This window comes from Dermacentor variabilis, unplaced genomic scaffold (assembly GCF_050947875.1).
Source record: "Dermacentor variabilis isolate Ectoservices unplaced genomic scaffold, ASM5094787v1 scaffold_13, whole genome shotgun sequence".
NCBI classification, from domain to species: domain Eukaryota; kingdom Metazoa; phylum Arthropoda; class Arachnida; order Ixodida; family Ixodidae; genus Dermacentor; species Dermacentor variabilis.
The window spans coordinates 12938468-12966227 of record NW_027460291.1 but is presented as its reverse complement, the minus strand read 5'-3'; positions in this window follow the sequence as shown (position 1 = coordinate 12966227).

Sequence of the window (27760 nt, the reverse complement as noted above, 5' to 3'; positions counted from 1 at the left end):
AATAGTACACAATAAAAGTCGTTGGAGATTCGCTGTTGTTTACAGCGAAGCTGTCTACCTCTACCATTATGGAAATTTTCGTGCCGAAGAAACAAACTCCCCATACGTAGGCCGATCCCCTAGGCTGTGCAATGCCGGGCCGACCCGCGGCGGAGGGCAAGCAGACGTTAAGCACTCCCCATACGTCGGCCGATCCCGAAGATAGTGAAATACCGGCCCGACCCGCGGCGGAGGTGAAGCAGGCGTCAAGCACTCCCCATACGTGGGCCGATCCCGGAGGTGCGCAATGCCGGGCCTACCCGCGGCCGAGGTGAAGCACGCGTTCAGCACTCCTCATACGTGGCGGGGGAGGTGCAGGTCGCCATTAAGGGTCCCACATACACCGCTTCGCTGGTCATCCTTCTTCACATAGTGGAAGCTAGGGCACTGAGTTTTTTTTCCTTTTCATGCTTGTGCGCGGCGGCATAACGCCGATTTGAGAACTACGACGCATTTAGCGCATGCCGTGGTGGGACACCCTCTTTCACTTCGAACCTTATTCTGGATCTGCTGTTTCTCGACACGGCCGCCAGTTAGCGAGGATTTACTTGGAGTCGCGAATAACATGTGGGACCAACCCGTATGCTGGCAAATCTAATGTTCTACCTAGACCGTCACGAGCCTGGTTTCGGGAGCACGACGAACTGACAAGCCAGGAGCAAACAAAAGCTGTCCGAGTGGTTCCACAAGCCAGGATGGCCGTCATCGTACCGTGAAAAAGAGTCTCGTATCCACGCGCCCACCGAATCATATGTGACGTACATCCAGGATGTCCTCGCTCATTGCAGCTAGGTAGACAAGCAGGTGCCAGAAGAGGTCAGAAAAATACAATACCGGCCTGAGACGCGCCTGTTCGCTGACTCATTTCTCCCAAAAGCATCGTAAAATGGAACAAGCTGCTTAAGTGCAATTGTGTCGTGAAAACGTACACTTGTTGATATCCATGACGTATCCCCCCAGCTGCAACGCCTACAGGTAATGCAGGGTAATTTTTAATAAAGAAAGACAAAGTGATCCACGTACTGAAGGATGTAGCGGACCACGCGCCTTTAACCTTCTAGTGTATATAAAACGTTTAGGTCCTCACTGACGTCATTAATGAATGCCGACACTTCGAAAAAGCAACAAAACTGTCTCATCTTGCACTATGGGCGTCTTCTAAATACGGCGACAGCGAGGATTTGCAGTCTGTGTATCAACCGCCGACCTCCACCTCGAGAGATCGAAGCCGTGTCGCGGTTGGCTCCCGCATCTATTCTAACGATTGTCGATCGACAAATTCCCTGGTCCAGTCTGTCGTTGACGAAGAGTTGGCGAGCCTTGGAAATGAGCCCATGTTTTTCCATCAACTGATCCAACCCCTGCGCCCTAATTATGATCCCTTGTTTGCTACGCGAGCGCTCATCTCGCCCTTCTCATTACCGAGCTTAACGGCGAACACCCGATGACAAGCTTAATTGTTTCAATCACCGAAGGGTTGGCCGCATTTCTTGTCGCTGCCGCAGTACCTGGACGTCGTCCCAATATCATTGTGCGCTGCAGCCTTACAGCCGCTCAACAGCTAGTCGCCCACCACCGGAAGATTCCACAAAACCATGCAACTATACTGAGGCGTCGTCATCTACATGGCATAGTCGTTCGCCCTCACCACCTAGTCCCCCCTTCCGCTCGACCACTGTTCGCCATCCCGCCTTTGCCGGCGCTGTAGCGGAAACTGACGGGCGCAGGAGATACGCTTCGGTTTCTCTGCTGACCTTATCTATGGACATGAATTTACTTCATGCGTACGTAGATCGGGTCCTTGTCACTGGTCTAATTCATACAGGCGTGCACATCTCAGTGATGAGCGACAAGCTTCGTGGACGGCTCACTAAAATCCACGCCCCTGGGGTATCCTGTGTTGTACGAGTATCTGACGTAAGGACATCCGCCACAATAGGAACGTAGGCCACCCGCACAAGTGCCGCTGGCCGTCAGATATTAGTTATTACTGCTGTTCTTCAAGAGTGTCCCCATGACGTTATTCTGCGCCTTGATTTTCTATCCGCTCATTCAATATTGACAAGCTCGGTGGGGAGAAGCGTGTGAGCATGCCATCTATGTTCCTGACAAGAGCTTTAGTTTCTAGATAAGTCGTGTGCAGTCAAAATAACTACCTTCAAGTGACTTGCTGTGCTGTCACGCAAGCTCCGTCTGGTCTTGGAAGATGTGGCTTTTACGAAATGACGTCAGTTAGTAAACAACTTTTCCCAGTCCTTTGTATTCTTCATAGTCTTTTTCTGGCATTCCACTACCTATACCAATTTGCCCGACAAGACACTCTTATGTAAACATTTCGTTCAGGAGCCACTCACTGGGTTAAGCCGCCAGTGATGTCTTCTACTCAGGTCAATGCAGGATCGGCAGACTTCGAGGAGGCAACTCTGCATTTTTTAAAGACATGAAGGCACTCAAGAATTCTTGAGCAAGTTATGTTAAATTTTATCTTTGTTAGAGCGCACTGATCTCCGCAGTGCCGGTAAGGAATAACTACTAAATTGCTTAACTAACAATATGGAACACTTTATATAATGCAGGGAAAACACGGGGAATGCGGGAGATGGAAATTCAAGACGATGAGCAAAACGAGAACAAGGTGAGAGCAGGAGCCAACGTTTCGACAAGTGGACTCGTTTTCTTCAAGGCCTTGAAGAAGACAACTCCACTTGTCGAAACGTTGGCTCCTGCTTTCACCTTGTTCTCGTTTTGCTCATCGACTTTGTATAATGTAAACATATAATGGCACTTGTTTTCTCGATGGTTAATTGCATATTGCTCGCAACATGACATAACACTAAATGCAAGCGCTTATAAACACGTATAAAGTTGGCGGGAGTGGTGGGCGACATTAGCCGCGTGACAAAGAAGAATCACGATTAGTATTATCATGACCACACGTGTACATACATGCCACGTCTGCCCTCCCCACACAGACTTATTTGCGAACACACTTACATAGTAAAATTCACCGACGATTACGAGTCTCCGTAATGCGAAATTTGAGCGCAGCTCTATGCGTATTTACATCTATCGATATATTGAGGCAAAGAATTTGAGAGAGACGTGTAGCAGAGTCGACCATCGTGGGAAAATCGATCTGCGGATCAAGCGCGTCGGCTTTAATGCATGACACGTCAAAGGCTCCAGTGTAATAGCTGGCGCCGCGTGGCTTTCATGAAGTACTGCACAATTCATGTCGCAAAGACAATCAGATTACAAAGCAATCGCAAACCATGACACTCGAAACAAGCGCAAACGAGACCAAGCCAAGCTAACCAAACAAGCGCGAACTAGAGCTGACGCGAGCAGGCGATAATCCGAAACGCGCGGTCCGGCTGAGCATCGAGTAAGCATCGAGTGAGCATACTTGTCAGCATCGAGTGGTAGAGTAGGTCCACACGACACCAGTTTCCCGGCGTGCGTCTATTTGTCGTACAAAAACCCTTCACGTGACCTGATCTTAGGTGCCTACACTCTGAGGCAAAGTTACACCCTTTGGGGTGTATCTCTGCCACACAACGATAATCGTCATCTGCCTTGCTTGCGTTTCCTTTCTTGAAAACGCCGCGCCCGCTACATTCCTGTCGGGAATGCTATGTCATGCTGATAACGCGCATGGCATTCGTTCCTGGAAAGTACCTAGCTCGCCGCGTTAAAGAAAGGAAATGCGGACAAGACAGATGATGATTATCGTTGTGTTCCTAAAGGGTGTAATTTTGCTTAAGAGTGTAGTGACAGGATCGTTTAGGCTTTTGGCAAAGACTGATGCAACGTGCGGCTCCCCAGACGAGCCCACACAGAATTGACTCCTGAAGCGCGCATGTGACGTCACTAAAAGACAACGTCGCATGCATGTGTATTTCCAGTTTTTCGAGGGCGCGTGGTTTGATTCCGTGTTCGCAAGTGACATTCAGTACGCATCCCGTCAGCCGCGCTTGCGGGTCGTGCTGTTTTGTTGCCGCTCGGTTCTGGTTCCATGGCATGGTTCTGCTGCATCCTCGCAAGCCTTTAACATCATCCTTTTATATGCGCAAAAGCTGCTTTATTGATATTTGCTCTCGTTATTTAGATAAATTCTAATAAGTATTTTGATGGTATTTTGATTGTGTTTGTTGCGCATTTGCCGATCTTGCTGTCCTTGTTCGCGACCGCTTGCATTGTTCAACCCTAGCGCGGATTTCTCGGATTCAACATAGATAGTGCTGACTAGAAGGTAGCCTCCTTTCGTTTGTGTAAACGCTCAGATTTATTTTCTCGCAGTCTTTTTTTCTTCTAGGTGTCATTTTGTATTGCACTGCTTGCAACATGACACGTGTTTTGGTTGTCGGCGGCTCGATGGTAAAATACGCGGACTAGTATTTCCCATCGCGTCGTAGTTAGTGTTGCCGCGTGGCCGCATTTCGATGGGGGCGAAATGCGAAAACACCCGTGTGCTTAGATTTAGGTGCACGTTAAAGAACCCCAGGTGGTCAAAATTTCCGGAGTCCTCCACTACGGTGTGCCTTATAATCAGAAAGTGGTTTTGGCACGTAAAACCCCAAATATTATTATTATTATTATTAGTGTTGCCGCGCATAGAGAAGTAAGGATTGAGCATTTGCTGTCAATGGTAGCTGACAAGCTAGCTAGTTTTGATATTGTCATTGTGCACGTTGGCACTAACAACACTGTTGACAGTGTCAGCGTGTACATGGACAAGTATCGCCAGCTCGCTCAGGCGATCATTGAAAGAAATCCCATGGTGCATGTAGCCTTTTCTGCCATTGTTCCTCAGGGGCAGAATCAGTACAGCTCATGGGAAGCTCAGTCCTCTTGGTTGCATTACTTCAATGATAACTACATAAAGGTAAACGCTGCCCTGACGCAGTACTGCCACGCGTGCGCCTTCACATTCCTGGGTGGTCTCGTGGACAACTGGCCCAGTTGCCTGAGCAGATATGGTGTCCACCCGAGCCGCTTTGATAACGAGGTGCTGGCAGACTTCTTGTATCAGAAAGCCTGCACCATGTCCATCCTTCTGGAGAGAAACCGCATCCAGCAGTCCTACATGGAGACCGAGGCACCTTTTTATGGACCGGTTGGACTCGGCAGGACAGCGTCCCTGCCATCTCCGAGGCTGACTTCCCCCGCTTGATTTGCATATTTTCATTTCTTCTCAAGCAGCAAGTGGACCTTCACAGTATCAACTCCTGTCTGGAAAGCCAGCACTGTTCCCTTGCAGAGGCACGGGACCAACCAGCCTACCAGAATCCTTCAAGGTGCTGGCTTTTCACTTGTTGGCGGTGTCTGTGTCCGTTGCAAGGGAAGCAAGGCTTGGTTCACCTGGGGCAGCCTGCCTTCCCTCAATTTCCATGGCACAAGTGTACCAAGCAGGGGAAGAGCCGAGGGGAGGTCTGCTTAGCCAATGATCCCTGGTCGAGTTACAAGCACCACGTGTGTCAGGAGAACTAAGAGAGCCACGCAAAAGCATGAGAGTGCTCCTGTTGTGTGTTCACTTGTGGGGGAAGTAGAGGCCAGTGCTCGAGTAGCAGCTGTGCCAGAGGCTGTCTCGCACTGTGGCGACAGGGAGTGGAAACTGGTAGTACCAAAGACGCGGCGGAAGGCTGCAGCACTGCACAAGCAAGAAGGGAGATGTAACCTGGCTGCAGACAGGGAAGGCAAAGTTCTTGCTGTGACAGCTGCCGAGTCCTTGAAGTTCGCTTCACCTTTGGGAGCAGTTGTAAGCAGAAACAGACATGCATTAACAGTGGAAAGTCTGAGTGTGCTTCTTCTGCGGTCTCTGGTAGCAAGCTTGAAGGACAAGCCAGTGCCTCTCATGACGCCATTTGTGATAGTTTTGGCAAGGGGCAGCATGTGGCTAGCAGGCAGAATAAAGACTGCTTGGTAGTTGCTATGGCTGAGTGCAGACCTGTCATAAATGGTGTTCCAAATGAGGTCACTGTGTGCAAATGCTGTAGGTCAGAAACAATGCAAGATGGAGGGCAGATGACGAGCAATCCTGGCACAGAGGCTGGTGACCTTAACAAAGCTGGGTGCATTGCTTCCACGCGACGTAGGTGTTGTGAGGCTGCTTTGACATCCAGCTGCAAGCCTGCCAGCTCTGATGCCCAGGCTGTTTGTGAAGGAGGTGGTCCTAACACAACCAGAGTTCCTAACGCTGTCAATGTATTGCATTGGTGGAGGCGGCAAAGTTGATTTATATTCAGCATTTGATAATTTTATATCTTTTAGGCAAAGCTTTGATGAACGGTGCAGGGAGGGCAAGCACATAGTCAGAATAAATAGGTCTAACAGAAGGTCCATTTGCAACAGAATCTAAAGAGATTGAGTGTATTAGGATTTCATATATTCATGGTCGGGCTATAAAACCAAGAGACACAGGAAAGCGACCCAAGCAAGCATACAGTGGTACTGGTTGGGAAATGGCAGTTTCAGAAAGCCCGTGCAAATGACCTAATCTTCACTACAAGATAAGCAAGCTGCAAGCTAAGCATTATCACGCCATCAAGTATTATGACTTGTATCCTCAAAGTGCGCTTCTGATCGATGCAGAGAAGGTAGAATTCTTTGATTTTATGTAATATTGGCCCAAAGTATTTAAAAAAATTTGGTCGAACAGAAAACGGGCAAGAAATTAACTACGGGAAATGTTGACAATCACAAAGCAAAGGTTTTCTATTCCTATTTCCAACGAGCAGGCGCACGGAGAAATGGTTTTAGAAAACATAGACTCCTTGTTAGCAAATAATGCAAACTAGGTCATTCACTATGAAAAGAATCAAAGTTATTACCGGCAATTTGTGCTACTTCAGACAACGCAGATGCGCGAGAATTTGGAAAAGTATCCAGAGATTGTATTTATTGACGGAACATATAAAGTAAGCATTGAAGGTTATATCTTGTACTCTATATTGGTGGAAGATGGTGGAGGACGTGGGAGACCTGTGTGTTATGCCTTTTTGCGAAATGAAACGAGTGAAATTGTGTAGGCTATGTTCGGCAAGTTTGCAGATTTTAACCCGTTCGTTGTGTCTGCTTGCAGAGTAGTCATGATAGATAAAGACATGAACGAGCTACGCATTTTGACCAATATTCTTCCTAATTCTGGAAATTTTGTTGTATACATGGCATGTGCTGCGATGCTCTCAGCAAAACGTCAATGAAAAAAGCTAGACTACAGCGTGATCAGTGAATCCCTCTCTCAAAAAAAAATTTTATTCCTTCAGTGTGCAGGACTACTTCACAGACTTGCTGACCACGAAGCTATTGCTTCTAAAGATTTTATTTCTAAATACATGCAGAACTGGTACTCCTGTAAAGAAATGAGGGTACATGCATATCGGCAAAAAACTTCCTACATTTGGTAATAACACGAATAATCGCATTGAGTGTCACAATTATTAGATTAAAACTTATCTCACTTCAAGCATGCATTTGGTTCAAACCGTACAAGCATTAGTAAGTTGTACTGAGAAGGATTTGTTATCTCTAAAATTTTCCGACTTGAAGGAAATGAAGGTGAACCTAAATGTAAATGATGTCAATGAGCCATTTCAAGTAGACGTGACCCGTAATCGCTCTACTGAGGCCAGAAGTAAAGTACTTGAGCAGTATGAACGGTTTAAAGAAGTAGGTTATCTGGTTACTTCCACTGCTAATTGTTATGTAGTGGCTTTAGGAAGTTCCGAGCACAGTGTTTCATTATGCCTGATACATTGCATGTGTTCTTTTTATAATCAGTACAGCTTGCCTTGTGCCCTCATTATAGCAGCTTGCCATTTTGCCCAGCAAGACCTTTTTGACAAAGCATGCATACCGGACAGGTGGTGGAAGGATCATTTCCTGAGTGACAGCTGCATGGCCTCAAGTGCCACACCAGATGCGACAAGCAGCATTCAGCTGCCCCCATCTGTGAAGCTCGACGCTGCTTAAGAAAAGTATTCTTACCACTACAAGAGGCTTTGTGAAATGTCCAAGACTGTGGCTAATGTACTATCTAATTGTGGTGAGAAGGACCTATGGAAAAAACTTGCATCCTGCGAGACATTCTTCAGAAACTTAACCACCTTTCCTAGTACTCAAATTACAATTAGCTTACAAGGTACACCAGCTCCATTGGCCCAAATGACTGCTACAAGCAGTTGCAGGCATTCGAATAGTACAAAACTTGTACTTTTGGTGAAAAGCAAGAAGAAGACGGCCAAAGAAAGTCAAAGCTGTTAAGTGCAAGTTATTGCCATTGCAAAAGGAAATGGTAAGCTTTGCAATGGTGACAGCAGACATCTTAAATGTCTGGAAACGCTACCCTCTTTCAGATGCCGATTTAAATGCTTTAGTACAGCGCACCTCAATAGCAGACAGCGTGATTAACGTAGCACAGTACTTGATTCATGAAAAAATTTCCTCATTGGGATGGCTTTGAAGATGTGCTACTTGGCCATATTTTACTATTTACTGAGTAAAAAGTCCTTTTGTTCAAATCTTTCATGGCCGAAACCCCGATCACTGGCTTACAGTAACCAATGTTGATGCCGAGGAAAAACACAGTCCTTGTATATAACTCAATTGACCAAGATGCTCCTTCTGATGCCATCAGGCAAATCTGTCACATGATAAAATTGCAGTTGCAGTCACCAACGCTGGCGATTTGCACTAAAGGGGCACAAAACCAGTGCAACACGCTTGACTGTGGCTTGTTTGCAATTGCAAATATGTATTATTTAGCATCAGATAGGACACCAGAAAATTTAAAGCTTAATCAGAGTATGCTGCGCAGACATTTCCTGAAATGCATACGAAAAGGCAACATGTAACATTTTCCACTCGCAAGCTCCCTTACTATTCGTGTGCGGCCAAAAGATTGTATTTACGAGTTGCATTGTGTATGCAGGCAACCGCTGTAGGGCGGAAAAGTACTGGACATTTCTTGTGCATATTGTTCAAAAAGCTTTCACCGGGCATGCCTCGGCCCTTCCCCAGATAAATTGCATAAAAAATGGCCAGGCTTAGCTTGGTTAAGCCAAGGATGCGTTGCATATTGCGCGGTCAGGTGGTGGCTGCGGACGCGCGCGACCGCGCCAGTTGGGGCCCAGCTTGTCCTCCGCGACGTCACGCGCCGTCGCAGCGCCCGGCGGCAGTTGGGGGTAAGGTACTGGATACGGCGGCTTAATATTCCAGTTATCTGGCTTAATTTTATTTGAATGTTATTGACGTGGTCATCCCATTCCAAAGAATTGGAGAAATGTACCCCAAGTACTTGCACCGAGTTCACTTTTTCTATATCTGAGCCTCTAAATACAAGGTTATTCTGGAAAGTCCCTTGTTGACCTTTCGAATGAAAAACGATGGCGTTTATTTTAGCTGCATTTATTTTTAACTTATTGTTGCTTGTCCAGTTGTGTAACTTCTTTAAGACGTCAATAGGTTGACTAGAAAGGATAACATCAGATGCTCAGATGACAAATATACTCTTTCCATCTGCATCAATCACAAACTTAACTTCTGGGGAGATATGGACTACGTAATTAATATATAAAGTGAACAACAAAGGACCAAGAATGCTCCCCTGTGGTACACCTGATATTATCTTCTTCTTATCTGATACTAAATGAGTTGTAGAAACAAAGTGACATCTATGCGCCAGATAGCTTTTAAGTAAGACGAGTGGGACAGTAATGGTTTAATTTTTGAAATAAGATGCCATGGTGAATATAGTCAAATACTTGTGAGAAATCCACAAAAATTCCGACCACTTCATCTTTTGTTCAAACTGTTGTAGTATATATTCTTTCTGATCCAGTAGGCCATGTTCTGTAGACTTATGTTTTTGGGAGCCATATTGCGATTTCTTCCGGACATATTTGGTGCAAAAACAGTATAAGCGTCTAAAAATAATTTTTTCGAAACCTTTAGAAAACACGTAAAAGCGAATGTAAAACACTCGCTTGTAACAGATTCATTTTTTCATACTTTATTTCATCATCATCATCATCATCATCATCATCATCATCATCATCATCATCATCATCATCATCAGCCTGGTTACGCCCACTGCAGGGCAAAGGCCTCTCCCATACTTCTCCAACTACCCCGGTGATGTACTAATTGTGGCCATGTTGTCCCTGCAAACTTCTTCATCTCATCCGCCCACCTAATTTTCTGCCGCCCTCTGCTACGCTTCCCTTCCCTTGGAATCCAGTCCGTAACACTTAATGACCATCGGTTACCTTCCCTCCTCATTACATGTCCTGCCCATGCCAATTTCTTTTTCTTGATTTCAACTAAGATGTCATTAACTCGCGTTTGTTCCCTCACCCAATCTGCTCTTTTCTTATGCTTTAACGTTACACCTATCATTCTTCTTTCCATAGCTCGTTGCGTCGTCCTCAATTTAAGTAGAACCCTTTTCGTAAGCCTCCAGGTTTGTGCCCCGTAACTGAGCACTGGTAAGACACAGCTGTTATATACTTTTCTTTTGAGGGATAACGGCAACCTGCTGTTCATGATTTGGGACTGCCTGCCAAACGCACTCCAGCCCATTCTTATTCTTCTGATTATTTCCGTCTCATGATCCGGATCCGCCGTCACTACCTGCCCTAAGTAGATGTATTCCCTTACGACTTCCAGTGCCTCGCTGCCTAATGTAAATTGCTGTTCTCTCCCGAGACTGTTAAGCATTACTTTAGTTTTCTGCATATTAATTTTTAGACCCACTCTTCTGCTTTGCCTCTCCAGGTCAGTGAGCATGCATTGCAATTGGTCCCCTGAGTTACTAAGCAAGGCAATATCATCAGCGAATCGCAAGTTACTAAGCTATTCTCCATTAACTTTCATCCCCAATTGTTCCCAATCCAGGTCTCTGAATACCTCCTGTAAACACGCTGTGAATAGCATTGGAGATATCGTATCTCCCTGCCTGACGCCTCTTTTTATTGGGATTTTGTGGCTTTATGTATGGAGGACTACGGTGGCTGTGGATCCACTATATATATCTTTTAGTATTTTTACATACGGCTCGTCTACACCCTGATACCGTAATGCGTCCATGACTGCTGAGGCTTCGACTGAAATACTTTAATTGTGCCTAAATGTAAGAATACTCGGAAACATACCAGCAGTGTACTTCAAGCAAGATCCTATCGAGTCTCTATTTTCAGTGACTGGCAAGCTGTTTGAGGCTAAAGGTTTCTGTGTACTATGCGTGGTTTCGTTTACAAAAAGCAGGTTAGTTTAACTTCAATTTTCCACTAAAGACAACAAATTTGTGTGGAACAAACACAATACAAATGTTTGTTTCCTTTCGTTATAGGCAGGAACGTGTTTCTTGTGATTGAAGCTTTAATATGGGCAGGTTCACTTTGTATCATTCAATTTGAAAACCTGATCAATCTACTTCTAAGTAGTCGGAAGTATTTCGGATATTCAACGATTACAAGATTTGCTTGCCATCGGTCTCGTACAGCTATGGCAACCAAAATATGTACTGACATTGCCCACATTACCTTCCTTTTGCCGCAAGTCTCTCGGCGGAGCCTGACCGCTCAGAGTGCGTTCTCGTGTAGCGGATAGAGAAAACTCATGTAATGAAGCTGTGCTCAGCTGCTTCATGCAAGACAGGCACTTGTGCCCGCAGACCAACAGGCTAAGAAAATGCTAACCAGCAGCACTCAGGTTGTCACAGTGGCATGTTCATTTCAGAGTGCAAGTTGCAGGTTCTTTTTAATCCTTTGTACTTCACCTGGGCTTTTTTTTCCTCTCTTGTACAGCTCCACTAGATGTACCAGCTGCGTGCATTCACACTACCATCAAGTCATCAGGAGCGTGTGTACTTCTATTTAAATATTATACTATTGTCTAAGATGGAAAATCAGGCTTGTATAGTTTGCTGTAATGATTCTGCCAATAAAAGACTGATTATACATATTTATTTTCTGGCAAAGCTGGCATTGCATATGTAACAGGCCAATGCAGCATATAAGCTATACCTGCTTTTTACATTTCTTTGGCAGATGCATAACATTCACTTGCTATGAAATCAGGAAAATTACTGCGCTTTGACATAGTGAGCGTAAAAAAGACGAGAAAAGCATACAACACAAAAAAAGACATACACTGAACTTGTATTTCTTTTGTTTTTTGTACTGTGTGTCTTTTGCATGGAAACCAACTTGCACTGCATAGTTCGTACGAAACACAGAAAATGATTGTGCACCATCTTGAGTGCCTTGGCATTTCTATTTAGGAATATTTTGTATCAGCTATGCAGCACAACTTGGCTTCCGTGTTCAAGAACAAACTAACCTACACACAACACTTTGTTTTTGAACTAACTACGTTAAGTATGTGCCAATAAGTCTTCGGCGAGTCATTTTAAATACTTCTTTTTGATCAGGTGCTTGTCACTGTCAAATTCGAGGCAAGGTATAGCTTTGCCTACACTATTTATTGGCCATGAACACAAATGAACAGGGACGACAGCATTTAAAGAATTCATGCTAAAGGGCAGCACTCTATAACAACCGAAATCTCAAGTCCAGATTATGCAGTTTTTCAATGAACTTGCTTGAAAAGCACAACACACATTTATTGTTCGATTGATTTTCACTGTTGCGTGGGTGATCAAGTATTGGGCCATTGTACCTAATCTGAGCACACTTTAAAGAACTGTAACACAATTCAGTCATCCAGATCACATTTTTGCATGCACTATACATCCATTGCTTTTTTTCTAGAACATTTTCTGGGTATCCCAAAGACATTTAGCTGCAAGACTTGTGCATATTACATGGATATTAGTGAACGTCTCGAAAAGGGCACTTGAATGTTACGTGAAAACGGCCTCAATATTAATTGAAAGGTATTCCTATTGTGTTTGACTGAAAGAATACAGCACATTTTTATGGTGTATGACAGTTTAGCCCATGTAAATCTTACTTTAACGTAGCAGAGAAATCTGTGCGCTCAATAAAACAGCCATATAACGGTAGCCTGCTTCACTGCATGAAATGGGTATGAAAAGGTGTGACATATCTGAGAGAAAAATGATTCCACGTTCACAATAATTGTTAAAACTTGATGTGGAGCACTCATCCATAACACCTAAATAAACCTCTCCGTGTCTTGTTCACATACAGACTTCGACTACACTATAACACTGTTGAGCACGCAACAAATTTCAATTGAATAAGTAGCAACGTGAAAGCTCCTTCGTTTCATGAAACATCTAGAGGAAAAGCTAAAAATAAATGTGGTGTGGAGAAAACACATAAACATGCAGAACTTCATCATTTCATGATTAAGCTACTAGGAATCTATGACTTTTAATTATTTCGCTGCAAGCTAAGCTAACCAATAAAAACTAAGACTTACACAGCATGCTGTGCTAAATTCATATCACCCTGTTGTTTGGATGCTTCAGGTCACGACTAGGTGTTCTAGATACTTTAATGCTTCCACCGTAAGGTGAACCCGTATGGCTTGAAGTGCCTTTTCTCTGCGCCACGAAAGAAATGTAAATAATCGTGCCACAGTTACTACACACTTCTTTCTTTAGGATTTCAGAGTCGGCAGAGCACACTAAACATACACGTAGAGCGAAAATTTATTCGTTGACTGCACCACTAAACACCCTACCCTGCTGCGGTGAAGCTATGCACTTGACCCACCCCTCTTCTCCCGTGCCTAACTGCAAGAAGCTCACATCAATTGATAGGTCACGTGCACAGTGTCACAGAATTCTGTTTCGAGGATTCTTTGCATGTGCTAATGGTTCTCCTGCCATTGAGCGTAAGTAAATTAAGAAAACTAGACTAGAACATGCAACTGCTAACTGTCTATGTGTGAAATAGGTTGTGATGGTTATGACAACTATATGCATGTGTAACCTTGCACACACTCATTTATCAAAGCGACGTTCCTATAACTTGTACCTCTCACAAACGTGATTTCATGCACACTGCGACACCATCGTACGCGCTTCGCCCCCCTCTGAAGTGGGTGAAGTTCACCCATAAGGCTATAAAGCAGTGTGTGACTGTTGGTAGAATTGAATCTGTCTTCCAGCACAGCGGCCCCATGTTCTAACCATTAACCCACAATTGCACATATGCTTCTCTTGTGCCAAAGTCACTCTTTGAGACATCTGGTGCGTGCAAAACACCCCAGTGTCTCACATTCTTCCCTCTTGACAGCTAGTACCTTGTGATGCTGTGTTAGACTGTACTGCCTTTGGGATCAGGCTACATTTTCTGCTAGATCCTTTAAAATGGCTGAACTTCACCTATAATGCTATCACATTCAAAGTAATAAAGTAACATTGTCCCAGTAAAATCCGATTCGTGGGTCCTTGCAGCTGTTTATATTATGCGTAAATGGGTCATGCTCAACATATGTCAGGCTATTGTTCCGCCTGTATGTCTTGCTATCTCCTAATGTGTCAAGCACCTAGAAGTGACACCATCATGTTCTTTAAGTCCAACCTTTCACCTGTCTGCCAATCATGTATGTCGGCGTTATGAGCTGAGATGAAAGCAAGCTCACTCTACTGGCACATCAAGCTTAGCCTGCTCAAGTTTGGTGGAGCAAGGTCTTGTTAATTCATCAAGTGCATCAAGTGCATAGCTTCACCGCAGCATGGTAAGATGTTTAGTGGTGCTGTCAACAAATAAATTTTCGCTCTACGTGTATGTTTATTGTGCTCTACCAACTCTGAAATCCCATAGTAAGAAGTGTGTAGTAACTTTGGCATGATTATTTACATTTCTTTCGTGGTGCAGAGAAAAAGCACTTCAAGCCATACGGGTTCACTTTATGGTGGAAGCATTAAAGTATCTAGAACAGCTAGTCGTGACCTGACGCATCCAAAGAACATGGTGATATGAATTTAGGAGAGCATGCTGTGTAACTCTTAGTTTTTATTGGTTAGCTTAGCTTGCAGCGAAATAATAAAAAGTCATAAATTCCTAGTAGCTTAATCATGAAATGATGAAGTTGTGCATGTTTATATGTTTTCTCCACATCACATTTAATTTTTAGCTTTTCCTCTAGATGTTTAATGAAACGAATGAGCTTTCACGTTGCTACTTATTCAATTGAAATTTGTTGCGTGCTCAACAGTGTTATAGTGTAGTCGAAGTCAGTATGTGAACAAGACACGGAGAGGTTTATTTAGGTGTTTTGGATGACTGCTCCACATCAAGTTTTACCAATTGTTGTGAACGTGGAATCATTTTTCTCTCAGATATGTCACACATTTTCATACCAATTTCATGTAGTGAAGCAGGCTACCTTCATACAGCTGCTTTATTGAGCGCAGATTTCTCTGCTACGTTAAAGTAACATTTACATGGACTACACAGTCATACACCATAAAAATGTGCTGTATTCTTTCAATCAAACACAATAGGAATACCTTTCAATTAATATTGAGGCCGTTTTCACGTAACATTCAAATGCCCTTTTCAAGACGTTCACTAATATCCATGTAATATGCACAAGTCTTGCAGCGAAATGTCTTTGGGATACCCAGAAACTGTTCTAGAAAAAAAGAAATGGATGTATAGCACATGCAAAAAAGTGATCTGGATCACAGAATTGTGTTACAATTCTTTAAAGTGTGCTCAGATTAGGTAAAGCGGCCCAATACTTGATACTTTTTCGTTTTTCCTCTTTTGTTATCACTTTTAACACTGTGCAAGAGCTGAGGTGTCGGATGTATTCCTTCTTGTACCTCCCCCCCCCCCCCCCCCACTTTAGTTCCTTAGCGCTGTGGGTTCCTTAAAAAATAAATAAATAAATAAAATGTAATAAAAATTCCTCCATCAAAATGTGTTCACACTAAATCAGGCGTCGCACTTTCATAATGGATGGCAGGGTGCGAAGTGGTAGAATGGTAGAACAGTCACGATACCACTTTGCTTGAGTAAAGTTTCAGTAGACCTAAAACCGAGTTCAAGCATGCCTAGTGCATCAATTAATGCACCTATCACTGGGAAAGACATGACGGGGCGCTGAGTGCAAGCAGAACAGAGAAATGAGTTAGCGCATCATGTTGTAAGAAATGGTGCCACTGTGTGCAGGAGGGAGTGGCTTGATGCAGTAGAAAATGGTTCAACGAAGGATTACTCGGTTGCATGGCGATGGAGCAAAAGCAGCGGCCAGGTGCACCCATTTCTAGGGCGAGCTGCCTCGGTGTTCTGCGGTTACGGATACTAACAGTTGAACACGTTGCACCATCTGGGATGGTGTGCCCCATACTATAAGAGAGCTCAGACACCAGCAAGAGCATAGAGTTTTCTACTAAAATGAGTACAGGGACTTCCCTTAGACCACAGATCGGCACAAATCGCGCGTCAATTCGATGTTAGGTTGCGGTGGCGACACTCTGCACTCGTTGTTTGGGAGCAGCAATAAACTATTCGTTATTACATAATCAGTGCAAATTTTCACTGACGCAGTACGCAATCCTGCGCTAGAAATGCTGTTTGCAAAACGCGCTACGTGTCCATCCAGACGCGGAACAGTTATAGCAAGCCGAAAGCAGTCGCACTTGTTCAGATGCAAACATTGTAAAACTCGTTGTAACCGCATCGTAAAACTCACCGTCAGACTCATAGTTGTTGAAAAGCATTAAGAAGCGATGCTCACGCTTCAAATTCAATCAACGCGCATAAGAGACGCGAACTCATGAACACTACGATTCGCTAGCACATACGTGGATTGGACTGACTCGCAATGGGCAGGCCCGCATCTTTTTCGCCCCTGAACAATGTGGGTGTTACCGCTGGCTTCAACCTTTCATTTGTTTATTACTATGCGCCGGTTCTGCAAGAAGCGGTGTCAAAGCGAATGTTCTGTGAACGCGCTATCCGCTTTGCATATCCAAGTTCGCTCAGCTACGCACGATGCATCGCGCCAATGCGTATAATTTATTATGTTCCCTCTAGGTCAGTCATTGTTCACGACTCTTCAACGCACATGCCTGTGAGAAAATCACACTCAAGTCTTATGTGAAGCGTAAATGCGAATGTAGAGGTTCAGTTTACAGAAGCATATTGATCATTCGAAAAAGCGCTGGCTACGGCTGATGACTGCCGCTGCACGCTTCACAGCATGACTAGCATTCATGCTGTAAAGGCTACCATCAATTGTTTCATTGAATTGTTTCTCTTTGTTTCCAAATCTGTTTTTGTGTTGTAGCCCCCTCCTGCCGAAGACCCCATGTGAGAGGTCGGCAGTACTCCTGAAATAATAAAAGAACCCTGCACAGCATTATCATTGATCGAAAAAATCACCTAGGCCTGTGAAGCTGCGAGCTCGGTATGAAGCTTCATTGCCTCTCCACACATAATTAAACGCTTTAGTGCATGCAATTCTATCAGACCATGCGATATTATTAAACCCTCGACAGACGCAAACACATCGTGGAGTCGAACGAATGACTCCACAGTGCGCTTGTGCTTAAGGTGAATGTAACCATTTGCAGCCGCTCCGCTCAAGATTCAATCTCCAAGCGTGAACTTCGGCCATATCGTACGACATCGTTACAAATTTGTCGAGCTGCACCGCAGTGCCATGCGTTGCGGTAAAACCCATGGCAGAATTAAAAAAAATCAATTATTGGGTTTTACGTGCCAAAACCACTTTCTGATTATGACGCACGCCGTAGTGGAGAACTCCGAAAATTTCGACCACCTGGGGTTCTTTATAACGTGCACCTAAATCTAAGCAAACGGGTGTTGTCGCATTTCGCCCCCATCGAAATGCGGCCGCCGTGGCCGGGATTCGATCCCGCGACCTTGTGCTCAGCAGCCTAACACCAGGCAGAAGTGGGGCTGCGTGAAATGGCATGAACGCACAGGCGGTGCTTTTGCGCGTGATGTGAAGTGAAAATATTTTGTGCCACTCTGCAGAAGTTTGCATTTCAATGTGTCTTTTTCTGACAGACCAGGTGATGTCGTTACAACTCCGTCAAGCTTCACAAGACTACGCAAGCGTTGCCATAAATCTTCCAGCAGAAGTAGCTAAGGTTTTAGCAAATTTAATTATTACATAGACAACGCTGAGCGCCGACGGTGAATGCATGCATTCATTCTCTCATTGCACAAATGTCTGTACACTGCTGCTTGAAACGAAGAAAGTACTGTGCAGTGCAATATTAGTTATATCAACATTTACGCACGTCACCGCAACATTTAAGGATTTTACGGCTCGTGTGCTTAGTCAAAATAGAAAAATTGTGAATCAATAAAGATTGTTTTTATTCATGAGATGAATGAAAACATCCCAAGCCTCTTTGCGCACAAATCACAGCATCTATAAAAAAACTGAAAATTTCAAGGAACTCCTAGTAGATAAGTGCAACTTTCAGATAATAGCGTGTATGCCAAGCAAGACAGCATCAGCTGTCAAACTTAAGATGCATCCTTCAACTCCTCAGTCTGTCACTACCATTGTTCAAAGCACTGTGAGCTCGCTCTGCTGCAGCCTTCTTGGCGCAGCGCTCCTATTTCACTTCATCGGAGTGATTGTGGAGAAAAATAAGACATAACCGATTTCATACCCGAGATTGCCACCAGCCATCACTACCAACTGGGGCCCCCAATGCTTGACATGATGTCAAGCAAGCTTCACCTCTCCAGCTGTCCCTTGCCTCCAAGCAAGCTTCTTGCACCTTTCTTGCTTATAATACAAATGGAGAAGTAATGCACACAGTACGTAAGCCACATTCAGCAAAGATAAGTGACATTGTTATCATGCACTGAAACCTAAGCTTTTTATTGTGCAGTTTTATTATTGAATAGGCATGCTTCAATAGTCAAATTTTCTCATTGAATCGATACCAATATTCAAGGAAAATTATCTCTGAATATTGAATCAAATATTGAATATTCCCAATTTCTAAAACACTGAAATGAAAAATGCCGTGGAGTCTGTTAGGGAAAAAAAGACTTGCTGGCCTTATTGGATGCGTGTAGTGCCATTAACGACTACATGCCAAGTCAACTAGGAAGCTTGTAAATGAGAAGCAAAGGATAGTACAATCATATCTGGTGCACGATGCCCATGAGAGAAATAGAAAAAGGGACAGCACGTCCCAGACACATGTAGTAGAGTATAGTAGAGTATACAGCTCAGTGAAGGAGCTAAGGGCAATACTGCAGCCCTGCATATCATTTTGAAGGAATCCCAACACATAGCGAGATGGACCAAACAATAAATTGCTTTGTCTAATTAGACAAAGCAAATGCAAAGTCTTCCTGAGGTAGGACATGCTTACTCAACTATAGCATGTAAATGACCTCCTCTATATCTTTGTTTAGAAACTGGATCATCTGCGCAAAGATCACAGTTATCTTTCGCCATAATCATTCAACTATTCTCCATTTACATCAGTCTTCCTTCTTGTAGACTACAAGAACTGCTTTTGTCCCGTACAGTATTTGAACAAAACAAATGTACTATTCGACAACTTCAAATAGTGTATTCTCAAATTGAATACGAATTGAATAGCAAGAACTATTTGATTTATATTAGAAATTTTGAATATTTGCACACTCCTATTATGAAATTGTAAGATTGGCTTGTTCTCGCAATATATGTGGCAAATTTTCTATTAAAAATGTGGGTTAGCACCCGCATGCCTCTCATTTCACAGCCAGTCAGCCATCAGTTAATTTGCTTGCATTGCTGCTGTTCACTCTGTCCTTTATACATTGCCACATTTGCCCTGTTAATACTTGCTACTGGACAGGACAATTTGATGTGCACCATGACCTATGATATCCTATATATTAACAAGGAATAGATAATACTAGAAATTATCAGTTACCATATATAATATGCAAAACGGTTAACTATAATCTAGAAGAGTACCAAAATGGGTGCCTGACGAAACGAGGGCAGTAATGTGCAGCAGAGTACTGGAGCGTGTAATTCGAGAAAGCATAATTCACTGGCATAGAATGGAGTTAGCTAATGCAAGGCAAGGATATGACTGAAGCTTTCAATCCTGCAGCAGACATAAATGGGTTAATGAAGTTAATGATGACCGTGTATGCACTTTAAACAAGCATGGGAGCTTGAGCATAACAATTAGGTATACCCAGCAGCACAGATTGGATTCAGATTGTACTTAGGCACAGAGGATGGCCTGTCTGTCCTGCCAGATGGTGTCCTGCTTATCTCCCCTCACAGCGACTAGTTGTGGACCGTGGTGGCAACTGATACAACCAACGTATACAATAATGCGGAACCTAATCTAAGTAATTTTTGGAACATGGAAGACTTTTGTCTACCAAAGCAGGTAACAAAAGTGATACTTATATGTTTGTGTCTGAGAGGAATAACTATCCATGTAAATTGTTTTCATATGGATCCTAGCTGTACTTCAAACCACGGTGTGCCACATGGCTCTGTTCTGGCCCCCTTGCTGCTCATCATTTGTTCTGCATGGAGGCTACAAGACTTTCACAAGCCTTGAGTTCTTGATCTATGCTGATGACATGACGACTTTATCAACGTATGGGAATCTTGATGTGTAAACAGCTGCAAAATACTCTTGATGTACTGATTGAATATGCAAAGACTGTTGGTCCCCAACTATCTCTGGAAAGTCCTGGTGCATTCGTGTTACTAACAATTAAGATAAGGAAAAGTAAGGTCAGTCTTCGAAATTGACTTCGTGCTAGGAATCAACCCATGAGTCATGCTAAAAATGAAACAGCTACCTCTCCTTAGCCTTGGAATACATTCTTCGGGTTCAGGCTCAAACTAGCCTAAGCGAGTATTGAAATCATCGACCTTTACTTTGGACTTAGTGCAGCAGGAGCTCGCATTGAGGTATAGTATGGTATGAAGAACTTTATTTAGGTCCTGAGGGATCAGTCTGGGACTGATGTGGGCCGCTCCCACGTCGGTACAGAGAGGCCGAGCCCCTCTGCGGTCACACGGGCCCTCTGGACAGCCCTGAGTTGGTCCGCCAGCACTTGACTGTGCAGCATCCGCTGCCACCACTGTTCACCTCGAGAACCATCACCGGCCAACGCCAAGCAGCGCCAAAGCATGTGTTCTAAATCGAGCAAACCCCCACACTTACTACAATAGAGTGAAACCCCACAGTCCGGATTAATTTTATTCATAATGACCGGGTTAGGGTACGTTCGTGTCTGCAGAACCCTTAATGTAACCGCCTGTGACCTATTTGATTTAGAATGTGGCAGTGGGAATGCCCTGCGCCCTATGTAATAGTACTTGGTGATTTCGTTGTAGGTTAGCAGTTGGTCCCTGTACTCAGGAGCGGGAGATCCTGCCCCGTCAGGGAGTGCACGGCACAGTAATCCTCGTGCCTCTCTGTGCGCCACCTCGTTGAGGTTACGCGGGGCTCCCTCCATTGTCCCCATCTGCGCCGGGAACCAAGTAACTGTATGCGAAGTGATATCTCTACCCTGCAGCGGTCTGTTAGCCGGTACCGCAAGAAGTCCTCTTGAGAAGGCTTTAATCGCAGATCGCGAGTCACTAAACATCAAAACTATTCTTGAATGAATTAGTGCTAGAACAATAGCCACCTGTTCGGCAACCCCCTGATCTTTGGTATAAAGGGAAGCGGCATTTCTAACGCTCCCTTTGCCATCTACCACCACCACTGAATAACAATTTTTACCATTAATCCATGCGGCGTCAACAAACGCTGACTCCTCCTCCTGACCCTTTGCCCCTCGCAACAAAGACCTAGCTCTTGCGACCCGCCTCCCTACATTGTGCACGGGGTGCACATTCCGCGGAAACGGACGAACCATGATATTAGCCCTAAAGTTCACGTTCAACTCGCGTAGGGGCGCCCTATCGTGCGACACAGCCATCGATTCTTTAATTGACTCTAAAATATACCTGCCCGCTGTTGTACCTAGCAAGCGCTCCCTCTGTGCAGTACGCTGAGCCTCGGTAATTTCATCTAAAGTATTATGCAAACCCAGTCGTAACAACACATCGTTTGACGTAGTCATAGGCAGACCAAGCGCAGCCTTGACTGCTTTTCTGATTAATGCTTCCAATTTATTTTTCTCTCCCCTATTCCAATTTTGCATAGCTGCCACATATGAGAAATGACACATAATAAATGCGTGAACTAAGCGCATCGCACCTTCTTCTCCTAAACCCCTATGCGTATTAGAGATCCTTCTGATAAATCTTATGGCCTCCTCCTCTTCTTGGTAATACGCTGAATGGTTCTAATGTTCGATCCGTTCACTTCAAGTACAAAAGTTGACACACCAACTTGCAAGTTTTGTAATTTGAGCACGTATCACCTATCAAGCACAGTGTCCTTGGCCGAGTGCTCAGCAGTGGGCTATACTAGATTTCACCACCCTAGAAGTGAGGGCAATAATGGGACCTAATCATGTCTTATCTCAATCCAAATACTTAAATTGCGTGCCCGGCTTAACAGAATTATGGAACTTGTCATTCTCTGCAAGCCTGTAAGACAGCTACGATAACGGATCTCTCTATTAGTTGCAGCTCTCTTTTCTCATTTCTACAGAGATCCTTCCATGAACACGACATTTTCTGACATCCTGCTGTACGGCACCGTACTTATATTAGCACTAATAAAATAATAATGTTGAGGAGAACTAATTAGGCAGCTATTTCTTTTAAGAGATATCACGATCCCAAGAGGACACTGTGCTACTTACCTAGGCTATGATATTCAGGGCAACAGAGGATAGATCGCCGTCATCATCCGATTTACAGCATTAAGAATTGTTTTTCCTTTATATGCACACGCCTGTCCATTTGACACCAAATAAAGGTTTATTGCAAAACTGTGAGAAACTAATCATGCACGCTATGAGATCCTCCCAGACTAAATCACCTAGGAAAAGTGGCGAAGATTCTGGACAGCATCGAACAGAAGAAAAATTGAGACCTCGAAACTATGGGCAGGCTGATGTGTACTTTTGTACTTTCATTTATTACTACGAAGATACTCTAGGTTCATATGTGATGTCTTTGTGATGAAAAAAGAAAGATGTTAGGCAAGGATGTCGGCTGGTATGGGATGTGCTTTATGAGAAAGTATAGGCAGCATTAGTATCTGTGTGGGTAAACCAACATGTTCCCTGAACAGTGAAGCTATCTTGGTCTACGAAAGCTGCCTTGAGGGCACTTCTATTGCTTCAATTGTTGGTAAAAGGTATCTTTAGCTCTTAAAACAATTGTCACAGGAAAGTGTTGCAAACTTATAAGATGCACCTAATATCTCAGGCAACATGTAAAGCTTTATTTCGATAGTTAGTGAAGCCTTGGCCATCACTAACATCTATGCTGTGTATTGATATGGCAGCAATACGCTTACACATCTGGACATCTTTTGCAGCTCAGCATGTAGTAATGCAGACAATCTTTTCTTTCTTTCTTTGAAAATCTTGGTCACAAACCTGTCACACGTACTGATGTTTAATTTGTGTCAGCGCCCATCGAATGCACGCTGGCTGATTCCACGAGAGATAACACAGGTCAAAAATTTATAGTTTAGATTTCATTGATTTCGCCAGTACTCACGTACGGATCACAAACCTGGAGACTTACGAAAAGGGTTCTACTTAAATTGAGGACGACGCAACGAGCTATGGAAAGAAGAATGATAGTTGTAATGTTAAGGGATAAGAAAAGAGCAGATTGGTTGAGTGAACAAACGGAAGGTAATGAGATCTTAGTTGAAATCAAGAAAAAGAAATTGGTATGGGCAGGACATGTAATGAGGAGGGAAGATAACCGATGGTCATTAAGGGTTACGGACTGGATTCCAAGGGAAAGGAAGCGTAGCAGAGGGCGGCAGAAAATTAGGTGGGCGGATGAGATGAAGAAGTTTGCAGGGACAACATGGCCACAATTAGTACATGACCGGGGTAGTTGGAGAAGTATGGGAGAGGCTTTTGCCCTGCAGTGGGCGTAACTAGGCTGATGATGATGATGATGATGATGATGAGTGACATTAAAGAACATAGTAGCAATACTGTGAAAGACAAAACTTTTATTGGGCGAACCTGTGCCCACAAAAACAGGCCACACTTAAATAACGGCGACAGAGGCGAACACAGTAGGCGATCGTCGAAAATCTGATCAGCGGTCCTTGTTGGTGTCACCCAAGAAGGCATTGCGGAGTATGACGATGCGGACTTACAAATCAGTGTTGATGCCAGTGAAACCAGATTAATGGAGCTGCCGTTTATTTCTGTCCACTCCATCTTCATCCAGTTACAATGAGCAGTTCTTTGTCCAAACAGAAGGCATATGTAGTTGTTCATGCATAGCCTGCGCACTAAGGCTTGTTGGCGTGCCTGAGAACCTTAGCAGTGTCTATATGCAAAAACATTCTGATATGTTGATGACTTCCTTCTCTTTATCACACTTTGCCTGATGAAGCCAGCAACTCGGTCAATTAGATGTTCAACAAGCTTCCCATTAGTTTTCCCAGCGTCTTCTTTACCAGGGTGCTGCTCATAGATATCTGTTTCCTTGACCTTGCACTGCACTTAAACCATGGCCACACCTGCTGAACCTATAGTATGCAATCAGAAAAGTGCTATACATCACGTTGCTTCAAACTCATGACATGTGCTACAAGGCCTTGAGGAACACCCTCATTAATTTCCACCCTCATCATACTGTATGAAGCTTCGCATGACAAGTGCGACAATTGACATCTGCTGGTTTTTCAGTGCTATTCCTGTCCAGCTTGCTGAAAGCTATCCCGAGTGTTTCAAAAGCAGGACTGTTACCGGACAAGAAGTGCATAAAGCAAGGCTAGCTATAACCATATATGTAACACAAAATGAAGAAGGCCACTGAGTGTACAGGCGTTTTAATTATTATCCAACAAGCTTGGTTCTCTCTTTGCAAGTGAGTAAACGCAACTTGCCCCAAAAACATGGCCTGTGACAAACTATGTGCCAGATGCTGTGTCCCCTGCAAAGCCGAAGATGTGTACAAGATCCTGACACCCGCAGTGGCTTCTACACTGGGCAAACAGGCTACTATAAGAACGACCGCCTCTACTAATATGCTAATAACATCAAAACGGGCAGAAATTTGGCTATTCATTGGGCCCAACTGCAGGTGCAAGCCACTCTTCCACCAGATGTGTGTTGTTCACAGGAATTGGAGCTATACAAATGCAGACAAAAACAATGATGTTTGAAAGTAGTAGAGTTGAACTATATTCTGCACAAACAGTGCTACTTGCAGCGCTGGTACCTTATAGCTACAATTCATGGCTGTCCCACCATGCAAAGGCCCTATTCTTAAATTATTAACTTCTATTTATATTTATGGTGGCCATATATTGCAAGTACATATCCACATTGTGAGCAATATGGTTAAATGATGTCAACTATGATAGCCATTCCTAATCTGAGATGCAACAAAAGAACAAATATAGGCAACAAATTGTAATTCAAAAAGACAACCCGTGCACAGGATAACTGACAGACTTCGTTTTATTGAACAAAAGTCACATGTGTCACATGTTACCAGCAGCCGGTAGCAAACTTGCAAGCTTGGGTGACAGAGGCAAAAGTTAGCAAAATGCTACACTCATGCTCAAATGTAAAACGGCCTATGACACAAAAAACATTATATTGTACTGAATGAAAGGGCAAGACTCCATCGAAGAACACATTATGGCACCACATAATTGACATGGTGTAAAAGATGTCAACAAGCCCTTCCTATAAAAAAAAAACACTGAAAACATGCTTTAAAAGGCAATGTGCAGCGTCTGAAAGCAAGAAAAAACAACCCAAAAAAGGTTTCGCTAAGTCTTTCAATGATTAAAATTGTCAAACTGTCTTGTCACTTCTTAATAGATCTGCATTGTGTACTAGGGTTTTCTGATAAGGCAGTTTCAGCAAGTGTATTGGAAAGCAGTGTTCCCAATCTGTGTCCAATATTTCGAATTTAAAGAGGGTCAGCCTGCCTTTCAAAGAAGTACATTTTAGTTTATAAAACAGAAAAAGGCAAGCGAAATTGTTGTGCTTTAGAAATTCACTTAAAGCAGTGCTCTTAAATTAAAGTATTAGCTTGCACAATGCCATTATAAGAGCTTTCCACCTCTAACCTTTTTTATCCCAGTTGTAAAAAGATGGGAATTTCTTCTTGAACGGAACTTCTTAAACTATATTTAACAGGCGAACCAAATACATCATAAAAGTGGCATTTCGCATCTGCAACAACTTCAATGTACTTGAAATTCAGCATATTGGGACATGGAGGAAGCCATAAAAATGCAATAACGGCCCGAGAGATTCTCTGCAATTAGGTGAAGAAATTGGCACATACCTGCAACATTTACTGATATCTAGAGTGAACTTTAACATCCAACACAATACAGGCTCTTTCGGGACTGTTTATAACGCTTTGTGCCAGCGCACATACGTTAAAACACTATTCAGTGCTTTCACGCCCTGTCCATGTATACCGAGTTGCATTAACAGGACGTAAGCAGCACAGTAATCGCAAGGGCGTTTTGTTTCCTCTTGAGGGCATCCCGCTGCGTATCATTAGTAGTAGTGGTGGAATACGACTCCATCTCACAGGTTCGGAGCATTGGTTTCGCCCAGCGATCCTCGCAGCGTAAACTGTCGCACCGGCGTAGGTCCCGATTGCTATCAATCGGCAGGGTGGAGAGGGCGCTTCGACGGATGGGACGGAAAGTCGCGTCACCCTCGGCTTGCGACCGCGCCAGCACGCCTGTTTCACGTAGCCGCGTCTGCGTGCGACAAAACGTTGGCCACGGCGTTGGCCACGAACCACAAGCTACGCGAAACCGCTGGTGATGAGAGTGCGTTGTTTGGCATGACACCACGGCGCGTCCCGGCAGCCGACAGCCAACAGCGTGGCGCTGCGGTTGCCATGCGTTGTCCCTTCTGGATGTTACAAATACGCCCCCCGGGCTGACCCACCCGGGGGAAATCGGCAGTCGCCTTTTCCTATCCTCCTCTCCAATCTTCATCTTTCTCTCTCGCCTTTTTCATCTTTCCTGTCTTCTCATCACTTCTCCTCACTTGCTAGTTTCCCGGCGGCGAGGGTTAACCTTGAGTGGCTGGCCAGCCTTGGCTATGCTGTATTTGGTTATAGCAGCGATGTACAGCTGACGTTGGCAGGGTTTCTCTTGCAGGAACTTCTGTCACGTCCCCCTGTTGGGCTCCACGGTGGGTGGTCGGCATCGCGGCCGAAATCCCAACTGTACTTATGGAAAACGCTTTTCCTAAACTCCATGATCGCCCTCAGAAACGAGGGCGCACCGAAGAGGTCTTTTAGTTTTTTGGACGCCAAGTCCACAATTTTCCTCGTTTTCACGTGATCCACTCAGAAAAAACCAGCGAAACAATTGCGAACACTCTCACCGTTCCTTGTATCGAAGTCTCTTACCGAAGTTGTTGGTCCAGGATATAAGGCGTCGAGGATGGCTAGCGGTGACCTCCTCTTGGAGCTCCGCGATCAGAAGCAATTTGAGAAACTGCCTAAACTTGTATCATTTGGGGAGACCCAAGTTTGTAGTAACCCCGCACCGCACGATGAATACCTCCCGCGGCGTTGTCTCGGACGATGATTTGCTGGAGCTCACTGAGGCTGAGCTCTTGGAGGGCTTCATTGAACAAAATGTTATAAAGGTTAAAAGAAT